Source organism: Lineus longissimus, chromosome 7, assembly GCF_910592395.1.
Source record: "Lineus longissimus chromosome 7, tnLinLong1.2, whole genome shotgun sequence".
NCBI classification, from domain to species: Eukaryota; Metazoa; Nemertea; class Pilidiophora; order Heteronemertea; family Lineidae; genus Lineus; species Lineus longissimus.
In genome coordinates, this window is record NC_088314.1 from 15,169,449 (window position 1) to 15,179,448 (window position 10,000).

The following is a 10,000-nucleotide window of genomic DNA, read 5'->3' on the forward strand; positions in this document are numbered from 1 at the left end:
TCAACTACGTCACACGCAGCCGAAACGTCACGGCTTGGACAATTCACGCCGTTTGCAACATGTAGAATTTTCGAAGCCGACGCCGGCATCGCTTCTCGGCCTATTGGCTAAGATCAAAGTGTAGTATCTGTTCTTATCAGCTTAATATCTGATACGCACCTCATTGAGGTGCTTCGATATTAAACTGATTTTTGGACCTCGGCGAGATGTCAGGGGCTTGCTCCGCTCTCGCCACGGGTTGGCCTGGTATTGCAGTACCTCCAGGATCGGCCCATAATAAACAAACCAACAATAGACCTTTCCCCAAATGCCCTTCCCCATTGTTAACTTCCCTTTCCCATGCCTTACCGAGCTTGGGAGGGGGAGGGGTCGGGGTGGGGGTCCTGGGGCCAGGTGATTCAATTAAACTAAATATGTATCAGAAGCTAGGCAGATCAAGAACAGATACCGGTACAGTTGTGTGTGGGCATTAAATCAAGGCAAGAGTTTGGTCGAATAACCTCGTGTCCGAGCTCTGTCTGGCGCCTAAATGGCTTCCTGGCCGCAGACGACCTCCCTGGTGACGGGAAGCCCCTGTGACGATATCGATGACGTCACCGCAGCCAGGCAGCCACGTGTCCCTGGCGACAGTGGCGACAGTGACGTCAGTGAGGGCTCAAACTGGCCGTGCTCGACGTTCAGGGCCGAATTTGGCACTCGAACGGGGGGAGGGGGGGGGGGGGGGGCACCCGCCAGTCGAAAGAGCAGCGCCAGGCCTACATGAAACGCGTGTGAAAAGGTGGGCATGCTTGGAATAGTTCTCCGTCGGTTGCCGTTGGAAGATTCGCTTGGAAATAACTTGCTCACCGCCTCGATTGGCTTGTGTCGTTCCGCGCGGTGTTTGCGACCTACATTCAGACGCCCTAATCGGACGGACTCACCTCGAACTCCCAGGGCCCGCGAAGCCAGTCACACGCCCAGAACAGCTTGGCCACCGCGGGACGAGGCGCGTCCTTCGACTTTCTAAGGAACTACTGTGCTGGGGGGGACACTCCTCGCTCCACGGACAATTTGCCTTGTCGATTCCCGAGGACACTGGCACCTGCAACGTCGTCTGCTGCCATCTGGCGTTGACCAAATCAACTACGTCACACGCAGCCGAAACGTCACGGCTTGGACAATTCACGCCGTTTGCAACATGTAGAATTTTCGAAGCCGACGCCGGCATCGCTTCTCGGCCTATTGGCTAAGATCAAAGTGTAGTATCTGTTCTTATCAGCTTAATATCTGATACGCACCTCATTGAGGTGCTTCGATATTAAACTGATTTTTGGACCTCGGCGAGATGTCAGGGGCTTGCTCCGCTCTCGCCACGGGTTGGCCTGGTATTGCAGTACCTCCAGGATCGGCCCATAATAAACAAACCAACAATAGACCTTTCCCCAAATGCCCTTCCCCATTGTTAACTTCCCTTTCCCATGCCTTACCGAGCTTGGGAGGGGGAGGGGTCGGGGTGGGGGTCCTGGGGCCAGGTGATTCAATTAAACTAAATATGTATCAGAAGCTAGGCAGATCAAGAACAGATACCGGTACAGTTGTGTGTGGGCATTAAATCAAGGCAAGAGTTTGGTCGAATAACCTCGTGTCCGAGCTCTGTCTGGCGCCTAAATGGCTTCCTGGCCGCAGACGACCTCCCTGGTGACGGGAAGCCCCTGTGACGATATCGATGACGTCACCGCAGCCAGGCAGCCACGTGTCCCTGGCGACAGTGGCGACAGTGACGTCAGTGAGGGCTCAAACTGGCCGTGCTCGACGTTCAGGGCCGAATTTGGCACTCGAACGGGGGGAGGGGGGGGGGGGCACCCGCCAGTCGAAAGAGCAGCGCCAGGCCTACATGAAACGCGTGTGAAAAGGTGGGCATGCTTGGAATAGTTCTCCGTCGGTTGCCGTTGGAAGATTCGCTTGGAAATAACTTGCTCACCGCCTCGATTGGCTTGTGTCGTTCCGCGCGGTGTTTGCGACCTACATTCAGACGCCCTAATCGGACGGACTCACCTCGAACTCCCAGGGCCCGCGAAGCCAGTCACACGCCCAGAACAGCTTGGCCACCGCGGGACGAGGCGCGTCCTTCGACTTTCTAAGGAACTACTGTGCTGGGGGGGACACTCCTCGCTCCACGGACAATTTGCCTTGTCGATTCCCGAGGACACTGGCACCTGCAACGTCGTCTGCTGCCATCTGGCGTTGACCAAATCAACTACGTCACACGCAGCCGAAACGTCACGGCTTGGACAATTCACGCCGTTTGCAACATGTAGAATTTTCGAAGCCGACGCCGGCATCGCTTCTCGGCCTATTGGCTAAGATCAAAGTGTAGTATCTGTTCTTATCAGCTTAATATCTGATACGCACCTCATTGAGGTGCTTCGATATTAAACTGATTTTTGGACCTCGGCGAGATGTCAGGGGCTTGCTCCGCTCTCGCCACGGGTTGGCCTGGTATTGCAGTACCTCCAGGATCGGCCCATAATAAACAAACCAACAATAGACCTTTCCCCAAATGCCCTTCCCCATTGTTAACTTCCCTTTCCCATGCCTTACCGAGCTTGGGAGGGGGAGGGGTCGGGGTGGGGGTCCTGGGGCCAGGTGATTCAATTAAACTAAATATGTATCAGAAGCTAGGCAGATCAAGAACAGATACCGGTACAGTTGTGTGTGGGCATTAAATCAAGGCAAGAGTTTGGTCGAATAACCTCGTGTCCGAGCTCTGTCTGGCGCCTAAATGGCTTCCTGGCCGCAGACGACCTCCCTGGTGACGGGAAGCCCCTGTGACGATATCGATGACGTCACCGCAGCCAGGCAGCCACGTGTCCCTGGCGACAGTGGCGACAGTGACGTCAGTGAGGGCTCAAACTGGCCGTGCTCGACGTTCAGGGCCGAATTTGGCACTCGAACGGGGGGAGGGGGGGGGGGGGGCACCCGCCAGTCGAAAGAGCAGCGCCAGGCCTACATGAAACGCGTGTGAAAAGGTGGGCATGCTTGGAATAGTTCTCCGTCGGTTGCCGTTGGAAGATTCGCTTGGAAATAACTTGCTCACCGCCTCGATTGGCTTGTGTCGTTCCGCGCGGTGTTTGCGACCTACATTCAGACGCCCTAAATCGGACGGACTCACCTCGAACTCCCAGGGCCCGCGAAGCCAGTCACACGCCCAGAACAGCTTGGCCACCGCGGGACGAGGCGCGTCCTTCGACTTTCTAAGGAACTACTGTGCTGGGGGGGACACTCCTCGCTCCACGGACAATTTGCCTTGTCGATTCCCGAGGACACTGGCACCTGCAACGTCGTCTGCTGCCATCTGGCGTTGACCAAATCAACTACGTCACACGCAGCCGAAACGTCACGGCTTGGACAATTCACGCCGTTTGCAACATGTAGAATTTTCGAAGCCGACGCCGGCATCGCTTCTCGGCCTATTGGCTAAGATCAAAGTGTAGTATCTGTTCTTATCCGAACCTGCCATATTCCACTGTTCAATTTCCTTCAAAAATATATTTTTTTCCCTCTTGTTTTCTTTTTCCTTCATTCTTTTTGCATTTTACATCTTGCATAGTTAGTTGTAAATATTGTAAATATATGTATATAGGGTATTAATTGAACGCACGCACAGAAATGTGAATTTTAAAACATAGTATAAAATTTTTTGGCGACTTAGATTAGCCCAGTTCCCAAGCAGGGGTCAGAATGAGACCAGATGGATGGTCTCGACCCTTTGCACTGGGCGCACATATGTATATACTTGCCATTGAGCACTATAGGCACATTGTTTTAAACATGAGTTATGAATTATGTTATTAATTTATGTTTTAAACCTTTATGGTTTATGTTATTATGTTATTATTTTATGTTAGTATGCCTTCAATTTACACTGGCACGTTTTATCCACATTGATTTAATCAGATAATTAAATGTTCCGTTTCTATTGGTGCTACAACAAAAATAATAAAATGTTAAATATCAAAATGCAATAAGTGGTGCCAATAGTTTTGAATATTCCGTACACGTATATACTTGGTGCTCACATGTTAATTAATTCTTCCATTGGTGCTAAAACAAAAAAAGTAAACAGTTAAGATTATAAAGTGAAAATTAGTTTCAATGGACATTATTTGGAAGGCGTATATGTATGTATGTTTTGTAAATACTAAGTCTGGGTTCACAGAGAGCGTAAGGGGAGTACTGTGGGGACGGCAACGGGCCGTTTCGGTGCCGGGGTCGGCGACACAAAGTATGACGTCGGTCTGGGCATCGGGACGGTTCGGGGGCGGCTTCGCAGTAGTCCCCCAATTCCATATGGAGTACTGTGGGATCGACGGGGCCGTCGCGACGCCGAGTGCTGTCTCGCCAATAGGGCTTTCAGCACGGGCGTCGGGACGGCACCGGACGGGCTCACAGTAAAATAATGAAAAATTTTAAACAAATAGATACATCTTTTGTAAAACCCCTGTATACAGTAATTGTAAATGAATAATTGTATATGCCCGTTTGGATACGTGAAATAAAAGATACCCACTGCGGGTTTATGCTGCAAAAAAAAAGTATCTGTTCTTATCAGCTTAATATCTGATACGCACCTCATTGAGGTGCTTCGATATTAAACTGATTTTTGGACCTCGGCGAGATGTCAGGGGCTTGCTCCGCTCTCGCCACGGGTTGGCCTGGTATTGCAGTACCTCCAGGATCGGCCCATAATAAACAAACCAACAATAGACCTTTCCCCAAATGCCCTTCCCCATTGTTAACTTCCCTTTCCCATGCCTTACCGAGCTTGGGAGGGGGAGGGGTCGGGGTGGGGGTCCTGGGGCCAGGTGATTCAATTAAACTAAATATGTATCAGAAGCTAGGCAGATCAAGAACAGATACCGGTACAGTTGTGTGTGGGCATTAAATCAAGGCAAGAGTTTGGTCGAATAACCTCGTGTCCGAGCTCTGTCTGGCGCCTAAATGGCTTCCTGGCCGCAGACGACCTCCCTGGTGACGGGAAGCCCCTGTGACGATATCGATGACGTCACCGCAGCCAGGCAGCCACGTGTCCCTGGCGACAGTGGCGACAGTGACGTCAGTGAGGGCTCAAACTGGCCGTGCTCGACGTTCAGGGCCGAATTTGGCACTCGAACGGGGGGAGGGGGGGGGGGGGGGCACCCGCCAGTCGAAAGAGCAGCGCCAGGCCTACATGAAACGCGTGTGAAAAGGTGGGCATGCTTGGAATAGTTCTCCGTCGGTTGCCGTTGGAAGATTCGCTTGGAAATAACTTGCTCACCGCCTCGATTGGCTTGTGTCGTTCCGCGCGGTGTTTGCGACCTACATTCAGACGCCCTAATCGGACGGACTCACCTCGAACTCCCAGGGCCCGCGAAGCCAGTCACACGCCCAGAACAGCTTGGCCACCGCGGGACGAGGCGCGTCCTTCGACTTTCTAAGGAACTACTGTGCTGGGGGGGACACTCCTCGCTCCACGGACAATTTGCCTTGTCGATTCCCGAGGACACTGGCACCTGCAACGTCGTCTGCTGCCATCTGGCGTTGACCAAATCAACTACGTCACACGCAGCCGAAACGTCACGGCTTGGACAATTCACGCCGTTTGCAACATGTAGAATTTTCGAAGCCGACGCCGGCATCGCTTCTCGGCCTATTGGCTAAGATCAAAGTGTAGTATCTGTTCTTATCAGCTTAATATCTGATACGCACCTCATTGAGGTGCTTCGATATTAAACTGATTTTTGGACCTCGGCGAGATGTCAGGGGCTTGCTCCGCTCTCGCCACGGGTTGGCCTGGTATTGCAGTACCTCCAGGATCGGCCCATAATAAACAAACCAACAATAGACCTTTCCCCAAATGCCCTTCCCCATTGTTAACTTCCCTTTCCCATGCCTTACCGAGCTTGGGAGGGGGAGGGGTCGGGGTGGGGGTCCTGGGGCCAGGTGATTCAATTAAACTAAATATGTATCAGAAGCTAGGCAGATCAAGAACAGATACCGGTACAGTTGTGTGTGGGCATTAAATCAAGGCAAGAGTTTGGTCGAATAACCTCGTGTCCGAGCTCTGTCTGGCGCCTAAATGGCTTCCTGGCCGCAGACGACCTCCCTGGTGACGGGAAGCCCCTGTGACGATATCGATGACGTCACCGCAGCCAGGCAGCCACGTGTCCCTGGCGACAGTGGCGACAGTGACGTCAGTGAGGGCTCAAACTGGCCGTGCTCGACGTTCAGGGCCGAATTTGGCACTCGAACGGGGGGAGGGGGGGGGGGGGGGGGGCCCCCGCCAGTCGAAAGAGCAGCGCCAGGCCTACATGAAACGCGTGTGAAAAGGTGGGCATGCTTGGAATAGTTCTCCGTCGGTTGCCGTTGGAAGATTCGCTTGGAAATAACTTGCTCACCGCCTCGATTGGCTTGTGTCGTTCCGCGCGGTGTTTGCGACCTACATTCAGACGCCCTAATCGGACGGACTCACCTCGAACTCCCAGGGCCCGCGAAGCCAGTCACACGCCCAGAACAGCTTGGCCACCGCGGGACGAGGCGCGTCCTTCGACTTTCTAAGGAACTACTGTGCTGGGGGGGACACTCCTCGCTCCACGGACAATTTGCCTTGTCGATTCCCGAGGACACTGGCACCTGCAACGTCGTCTGCTGCCATCTGGCGTTGACCAAATCAACTACGTCACACGCAGCCGAAACGTCACGGCTTGGACAATTCACGCCGTTTGCAACATGTAGAATTTTCGAAGCCGACGCCGGCATCGCTTCTCGGCCTATTGGCTAAGATCAAAGTGTAGTATCTGTTCTTATCAGCTTAATATCTGATACGCACCTCATTGAGGTGCTTCGATATTAAACTGATTTTTGGACCTCGGCGAGATGTCAGGGGCTTGCTCCGCTCTCGCCACGGGTTGGCCTGGTATTGCAGTACCTCCAGGATCGGCCCATAATAAACAAACCAACAATAGACCTTTCCCCAAATGCCCTTCCCCATTGTTAACTTCCCTTTCCCATGCCTTACCGAGCTTGGGAGGGGGAGGGGTCGGGGTGGGGGTCCTGGGGCCAGGTGATTCAATTAAACTAAATATGTATCAGAAGCTAGGCAGATCAAGAACAGATACCGGTACAGTTGTGTGTGGGCATTAAATCAAGGCAAGAGTTTGGTCGAATAACCTCGTGTCCGAGCTCTGTCTGGCGCCTAAATGGCTTCCTGGCCGCAGACGACCTCCCTGGTGACGGGAAGCCCCTGTGACGATATCGATGACGTCACCGCAGCCAGGCAGCCACGTGTCCCTGGCGACAGTGGCGACAGTGACGTCAGTGAGGGCTCAAACTGGCCGTGCTCGACGTTCAGGGCCGAATTTGGCACTCGAACGGGGGGAGGGGGGGGGGGGGGGGGACCCGCCAGTCGAAAGAGCAGCGCCAGGCCTACATGAAACGGGGGTGAAAAGGTGGGCCTGCTTGGAATAGTTCTCCGTCGGTTGCCGTTGGAAGATTCGCTTGGAAATAACTTGCTCACCGCCTCGATTGGCTTGTGTCGTTCCGCGCGGTGTTTGCGACCTACATTCAGACGCCCTAATCGGACGGACTCACCTCGAACTCCCAGGGCCCGCGAAGCCAGTCACACGCCCAGAACAGCTTGGCCACCGCGGGACGAGGCGCGTCCTTCGACTTTCTAAGGAACTACTGTGCTGGGGGGGACACTCCTCGCTCCACGGACAATTTGCCTTGTCGATTCCCGAGGACACTGGCACCTGCAACGTCGTCTGCTGCCATCTGGCGTTGACCAAATCAACTACGTCACACGCAGCCGAAACGTCACGGCTTGGACAATTCACGCCGTTTGCAACATGTAGAATTTTCGAAGCCGACGCCGGCATCGCTTCTCGGCCTATTGGCTAAGATCAAAGTGTAGTATCTGTTCTTATCAGCTTAATATCTGATACGCACCTCATTGAGGTGCTTCGATATTAAACTGATTTTTGGACCTCGGCGAGATGTCAGGGGCTTGCTCCGCTCTCGCCACGGGTTGGCCTGGTATTGCAGTACCTCCAGGATCGGCCCATAATAAACAAACCAACAATAGACCTTTCCCCAAATGCCCTTCCCCATTGTTAACTTCCCTTTCCCATGCCTTACCGAGCTTGGGAGGGGGAGGGGTCGGGGTGGGGGTCCTGGGGCCAGGTGATTCAATTAAACTAAATATGTATCAGAAGCTAGGCAGATCAAGAACAGATACCGGTACAGTTGTGTGTGGGCATTAAATCAAGGCAAGAGTTTGGTCGAATAACCTCGTGTCCGAGCTCTGTCTGGCGCCTAAATGGCTTCCTGGCCGCAGACGACCTCCCTGGTGACGGGAAGCCCCTGTGACGATATCGATGACGTCACCGCAGCCAGGCAGCCACGTGTCCCTGGCGACAGTGGCGACAGTGACGTCAGTGAGGGCTCAAACTGGCCGTGCTCGACGTTCAGGGCCGAATTTGGCACTCGAACGGGGGGAGGGGGGGGGGGGGGGGGCACCCGCCAGTCGAAAGAGCAGCGCCAGGCCTACATGAAACGCGTGTGAAAAGGTGGGCATGCTTGGAATAGTTCTCCGTCGGTTGCCGTTGGAAGATTCGCTTGGAAATAACTTGCTCACCGCCTCGATTGGCTTGTGTCGTTCCGCGCGGTGTTTGCGACCTACATTCAGACGCCCTAATCGGACGGACTCACCTCGAACTCCCAGGGCCCGCGAAGCCAGTCACACGCCCAGAACAGCTTGGCCACCGCGGGACGAGGCGCGTCCTTCGACTTTCTAAGGAACTACTGTGCTGGGGGGGACACTCCTCGCTCCACGGACAATTTGCCTTGTCGATTCCCGAGGACACTGGCACCTGCAACGTCGTCTGCTGCCATCTGGCGTTGACCAAATCAACTACGTCACACGCAGCCGAAACGTCACGGCTTGGACAATTCACGCCGTTTGCAACATGTAGAATTTTCGAAGCCGACGCCGGCATCGCTTCTCGGCCTATTGGCTAAGATCAAAGTGTAGTATCTGTTCTTATCAGCTTAATATCTGATACGCACCTCATTGAGGTGCTTCGATATTAAACTGATTTTTGGACCTCGGCGAGATGTCAGGGGCTTGCTCCGCTCTCGCCACGGGTTGGCCTGGTATTGCAGTACCTCCAGGATCGGCCCATAATAAACAAACCAACAATAGACCTTTCCCCAAATGCCCTTCCCCATTGTTAACTTCCCTTTCCCATGCCTTACCGATCTTGGGAGGGGGAGGGGTCGGGGTGGGGGTCCTGGGGCCAGGTGATTCAATTAAACTAAATATGTATCAGGGCAGATCAAGAACAGATACCGGTACAGTTGTGTGTGGGCATTAAATCAAGGCAAGAGTTTGGTCGAATAACCTCGTGTCCGAGCTCTGTCTGGCGCCTAAATGGCTTCCTGGCCGCAGACGACCTCCCTGGTGACGGGAAGCCCCTGTGACGATATCGATGACGTCACCGCAGCCAGGCAGCCACGTGTCCCTGGCGACAGTGGCGACAGTGACGTCAGTGAGGGCTCAAACTGGCCGTGCTCGACGTTCAGGGCCGAATTTGGCACTCGAACGGGGGGAGGGGGGGGGGGGGGCACCCGCCAGTCGAAAGAGCAGCGCCAGGCCTACATGAAACGCGTGTGAAAAGGTGGGCATGCTTGGAATAGTTCTCCGTCGGTTGCCGTTGGAAGATTCGCTTGGAAATAACTTGCTCACCGCCTCGATTGGCTTGTGTCGTTCCGCGCGGTGTTTGCGACCTACATTCAGACGCCCTAATCGGACGGACTCACCTCGAACTCCCAGGGCCCGCGAAGCCAGTCACACGCCCAGAACAGCTTGGCCACCGCGGGACGAGGCGCGTCCTTCGACTTTCTAAGGAACTACTGTGCTGGGGGGGACACTCCTCGCTCCACGGACAATTTGCCTTGTCGATTCCCGAGGACACTGGCACCT

General features: G+C 54.1%; 8 non-coding genes and 1 pseudogene across 8 annotated transcripts; all 9 read left to right on the forward strand.

The window, feature by feature from the left end:
- Positions 1-87: 87 nt before the first annotated feature.
- LOC135491887 (U2 spliceosomal RNA) lies at positions 88-280 on the forward strand. The gene has a single exon (XR_010447965.1). It is a non-coding gene; the product is annotated as a U2 spliceosomal RNA (small nuclear RNA).
- A 925-nt stretch (positions 281-1,205) lies between these two features.
- On the forward strand, positions 1,206-1,398 carry LOC135491888 (U2 spliceosomal RNA). The gene has a single exon (XR_010447966.1). It is a non-coding gene; the product is annotated as a U2 spliceosomal RNA (small nuclear RNA).
- A 921-nt stretch (positions 1,399-2,319) lies between these two features.
- Positions 2,320-2,512, forward strand: LOC135491889 (U2 spliceosomal RNA). The gene has a single exon (XR_010447967.1). It is a non-coding gene; the product is annotated as a U2 spliceosomal RNA (small nuclear RNA).
- Positions 2,513-3,436: 924 nt separating this feature from the next.
- On the forward strand, positions 3,437-3,543 carry LOC135491852 (U2 spliceosomal RNA; annotated as a pseudogene).
- Positions 3,544-4,541: 998 nt separating this feature from the next.
- Positions 4,542-4,731, forward strand: LOC135491799 (U2 spliceosomal RNA). The gene has a single exon (XR_010447912.1). It is a non-coding gene; the product is annotated as a U2 spliceosomal RNA (small nuclear RNA).
- A 924-nt stretch (positions 4,732-5,655) lies between these two features.
- LOC135491890 (U2 spliceosomal RNA) lies at positions 5,656-5,848 on the forward strand. The gene has a single exon (XR_010447968.1). It is a non-coding gene; the product is annotated as a U2 spliceosomal RNA (small nuclear RNA).
- Positions 5,849-6,775: 927 nt separating this feature from the next.
- On the forward strand, positions 6,776-6,968 carry LOC135491892 (U2 spliceosomal RNA). Its single transcript, XR_010447970.1, has one exon. It is a non-coding gene; the product is annotated as a U2 spliceosomal RNA (small nuclear RNA).
- Positions 6,969-7,893: 925 nt separating this feature from the next.
- On the forward strand, positions 7,894-8,086 carry LOC135491893 (U2 spliceosomal RNA). Its single transcript, XR_010447971.1, has one exon. It is a non-coding gene; the product is annotated as a U2 spliceosomal RNA (small nuclear RNA).
- Positions 8,087-9,012: 926 nt separating this feature from the next.
- Positions 9,013-9,205, forward strand: LOC135491894 (U2 spliceosomal RNA). The gene has a single exon (XR_010447972.1). It is a non-coding gene; the product is annotated as a U2 spliceosomal RNA (small nuclear RNA).
- Positions 9,206-10,000: the final 795 nt, after the last annotated feature.